This window comes from Alexandromys fortis, unplaced genomic scaffold (genome assembly GCF_014885135.2).
Source record: "Alexandromys fortis isolate MF-2015 unplaced genomic scaffold, M_Fortis_MF-2015_v1.1 scaffold_103, whole genome shotgun sequence".
NCBI classification, from domain to species: Eukaryota; Metazoa; Chordata; class Mammalia; order Rodentia; family Cricetidae; genus Alexandromys; species Alexandromys fortis.
In genome coordinates this window covers 1299955-1304360 of record NW_026067978.1, presented here as the reverse complement: position 1 = coordinate 1304360, position 4406 = coordinate 1299955, and the positions used below count along the sequence as shown (strand labels likewise).

The 4406-nt window shown below is 48.5% G+C and overlaps 1 pseudogene; it reads left to right on the top strand.

Moving 5' to 3' along the window:
- Nucleotides 1-3275: 3275 nt before the first annotated feature.
- Nucleotides 3276-3851, top strand: LOC126510983 (60S ribosomal protein L19-like; annotated as a pseudogene).
- Nucleotides 3852-4406: the final 555 nt, after the last annotated feature.

Here is a 4406-nt window from a genome sequence, read left to right as displayed (position 1 = left end):
CGTGGTGATTGCTTCTTGATTTCATGCTAGATGGCTATACGGCTACCAAGAGCCTCTTGGTGAGTTTGTGGACCGTACCAAAAAGGCATTTTTATCACCAGTTTAATGCCCCATGGCTGACAGGAAACAGGCAGAAGAGAGGAGCAATGCTGGCGCTCGGGCATTACAGGGATCATTAACGTCGCGTCGGGAAGAGGGCTTGTTTTCAGTTGCATGGCCAGCACGCGCCTGAAGTGATGCGTAGGCAAAAGATAACGCGGGGGTGGGGTGCTCACCTTGCCTGGCCAGCTGCAGCGCTGTGCCCCCATTACCTTGACCCCCGCCCACCACTCTGACAGGTCAATTCAGGGTTGGAGTGAAGGAACACTTTGTCCCCAAGTCCCCTACCGGCTCTACTCCCAGGGCAAAGGATGTCTCCCTACCCCAACCTGTTGCTTCTCAGTCTATCTGAGCAGCCTAGAGAGACAGCCACTGCTCCTGACTCTGTTTTACCCAGACCACTCATGCAACAGTGGTCTCTCCCCATCTAGTACCCACGGAGGTTCCGTTTGGTACCTGGCAGAGAGGTCCATGTGCAGGTTCTCCTCAAATCTATCCCCACCATTTCTCTCAGCTTCCAGTATCTAGGGACTCCACCAAGAGGCAGAGAGTTTGTTGAACATAAGCATTCAATAACAAGAAGAGAAGTGTTTCAAGAAATAGGAAACCATCCCGGTGGTAGAGTTACTGATGCGTGGATATCAGGCACAGGACGGCATCCGGAGAGATGGTTTCACATAGGAAAGAAATCAGGCGTAAGTAAGGACTACATAATTTACAGGTGACCCAGGGCAGCTGTGAATAACGAACATCCCCAAATTCTTATGCATTGTTTTACAGTCAACCCGCTCCTTCCCAAAGAAAAGCTCCGGGGATTGAGCTTTATCCGTGACAAGATTTAAATGGCAGCCACGTCGTTGGCGTCTACAGTCAGGGGCGGGGGGGGGGGGGAGGCTGCTCCAAAGAACCTATAAATTGTGTCCTAACAGATAGTTGGGAGCACTCAACTCCAGATCATGTAAACAGGACCCATCCAAACCCTGGCGACACCAAAAATACAGTCCTGATTTTCAAGATCAGGGGCTCTCTGCAGATGTGTGTGTGCGCACACATATATGGGGGTTTGTGCATATGCAGGTGCTGTTTGGAGATATACAGGCGTGTTTGGGTGGATGCAGGTACATATACAGCTGTGGATGTGAGTGTGTGTGTGAAGACCAAACACCAGTCATGGGTATCACTCTTCAGTTGTCCTGCATCGTGTTGGCTCCCCTCCCCCCCGCACCTTTTCTATTGCCCTATATGTCTCTGTGAATATATGTTCTGCATATGTATGATCATGCATGCAGAGGCCTAAGCTTGGTGTCAGTACTCCTCAGTTGCTCTCTCTCACCTTATGCACCGAGGCAGGGTCTCTCCATCAGACCCAGAGCTGGCCCATTTGGTTGGCTTTGCTGGCCACCTTGTTCTGCGAATCCTCTGTTTCTACCTTCTGATGCTGGAATTCCAAACAACTGACACACCCACCTAGGTTCCAGTTGGGATTCAGGGATTTGAACTCTGGTCCTCACGCTGAAACACCAAGCACATTAACTTCTGAGACATCACTCCAGCCTCCACTACATTTTATAGAGCTTGCCAGTTAGGTTAGGCTGGCTGGCCAGCAGACCTCCTGTCTCTGCCTCCCAGCATGGAATGACATGCACACATCACTGCACACTGCATTTTGCATGGGTTCTAGTTATCTTTACTGACTGGATTATATCTCTAGCCTGATTGCTGTATGAACTTTTTCTGTTTTTTGTTTGTTTGTTTTTATTTTTGGTTTTTTTGTTTGTTTGTTTGTTTTGAGGAATCTGACTTTAAGGTCACAAATCCTTTCACTTTCTCCTTCAGCTCCAAGTCCACATGTTTTTGTCAATGGTACCTCAGGTGGACTGGGCAACAAACACAGAGGTAAAGTCCTGAGTTGACTGAACTGGGAAGAAAACAAAGAAATAGTCCAAAGAGACTATATCTGTCCACACAGCAGTGCCACCAAAGACCCTGGACACACTGTGTCTATGGAGAGAAAAACTTAACACGAGTTGTAAGTCAAGGGCAGTCACGTGTCCTTAGAAACAGGGAAGTACCCTATGTATGTAAGAGCTGGCTGTTCCATGTAGCTTCCAGTCCTTGGAGCTGATGCAGGCCCTGCCAGGGATGGGACTGTCCCCTTTCTGCCACCCACAGGCCACTCAGTGGAATTCTCTAAGACTTACCACATGGGTTACAATTATAATGAAGTCCGAGAGCACTAGGAGTAGTGGCAGGCCATAGCCGGATGCAGAGCACCCTGGTCCCCAGGGCACAGATGCCCGTGTACCCAGCCTGCACCATTTTTGCTGGCAACTGCCTTCCAAACACCCATCCTTGTTGTCATCCAGCAGAGTCCCTGAGGCTTATCAGGCCTGACATACTCCCAGCTCATTTATTTTTTCTGTTCTCCCCACAATCACTTCTAGAGGGGCATAATTTCCCCAGCAAATGGCGCGGTTGTCAGAGTCTCCTGATTAAGAGGTCTGCATTCATTACAGCAGAACGTCCACAGTGCAGCTGCAAAGGAGCCAACGAACAGTGCCCAGGACTGGGCTGGAGAGCCCTGCTTTCTGATGCCAAAGGAGCGCCACCATTAGGGGTTTCCAATATGTTTTCTGTGGCAAAGCGAGTGGCCCTTTTGTCCAGGCCAGCTTGGGGACGCCTCATATGCCAAAAGAGACAGTAAAGACTATACAGCCAGGCTCTGTCTCTTAAGCCATGTTTTCTATCTCTCTCCGGCACCTCATCTATAAAGTAGGGCTAAGAGAACAGCCTACCTGGCTGAGAGGAGATGATAGGATTAAATGAGGTAATATTATAAAAATAAATGGTGTCTGGCATGTACTAAGTGCTTTGTAAATGCTAACACAAGTAAGCGGGGTTCATTTGTTCCAGCATCAGAGGTGACCATGAATACTGGATCCCAATAACATGACTCAGGGATATGATATGCATGGCCACAGACATGTAGAAGGTGATACCCAATCATGCCCCCTCAGGGCCACAGGAGACTGTTACAGGACCACAGGAGAGGGGCAGCAGAAGCATTGCTGTCTCCACGTCACACTCAGAAAGACTAAGGTCAGAGGGATAAAGGAAATAACTTGCTCAAAATTACAAGGTTCTTCCCCTTTGCTGCTGCATCTGCAGCCGTGAATATGGTCAGGCTTCAGAAGAGGCTTGCTTCTAGTGTCCACCACCAGGGTAAAAAGAAGGCCTGGTTGGACCCCAATGAGACCAACGAAATTGCCAATGCCAACTTCCGTCAGCAGATCCAGAAGCTGACCAGAGATGGGCTGATCATCCAGAAGCCTATGACTGTCCATTCGTGAGCTCAATGCCAGAAAAACATCTTGGCTCAACAGAAGGGCAGGCACATAGACACAGGGAAGAGGAAGGGTGCTGCCAATGCTCCCAGGCCTGAGAAGGTGACCTGGTTGAGAAGGATGCAAGTCCTATGCTGGCTTCTCAGAAGATGAATCTGAGATTGACCGCCACCTGTATCGTAGCTTGTACTTGAAGGTCAAAGGGAATGCATTAAAAAATCACTGGGTTCCATGGAGCACACCCACAAACTGAAGGCAGACAGGTCCACAAGAAGCTCCTGGCTGACCAGGCTGAGGCCCACCAGTCTAAGACTTAGGAAGCAGGAAAGCACCAAGAGGTGGCACCTCCAGGCCAAGAAAGAGGAGATCATCAAGACTCTGTCCAAGGAGGAAGAGGCCAGGAAATAAAGCTTCCTTTGAGTCTGTCCACAGTGGCCTGGCTGGGGCCTCACATTGTGGACCGAAGTTTCTGTCCCAACCAGTTCCACAGTAGTTCAGTCCCAAAGAAACACACAGAGGCTTATATTAATTCTAAACTGTTTGTCCTATTTTTCAGCCTCATTACTAACTACCTCTTACAACTTAAATTCACCCATAATTCTTGTCTATGTTTGGCCACGTGGTTTGGTAACTTTTCTCAGTGAAGCATTCTTGTCTTGCTTCCTCTGCATCTGGCTGCTGACTGCATCTCTGCCTTTCCTCTTCCCAGAATTCTCCTAGTCTGGTTGCCCTGCCTATATTCCCTGCCTGGCTACTGGCCAATCAGCATTTTATTAAACCAATACAGGTGACAAATCTTCACAGTGTACAAGAGCATTATCCCACAGCATCAAGAGGATCAGTTAACAAAATAAAACAAGCCAAAAAAAAAAAAAAAAGCACAAAGTACTGTTATTCAAGTGTTAAATGGCCTCCATATGCTCATATGTTTGAACACTTGGTCCCCTCTGGTGGAACTGTTTG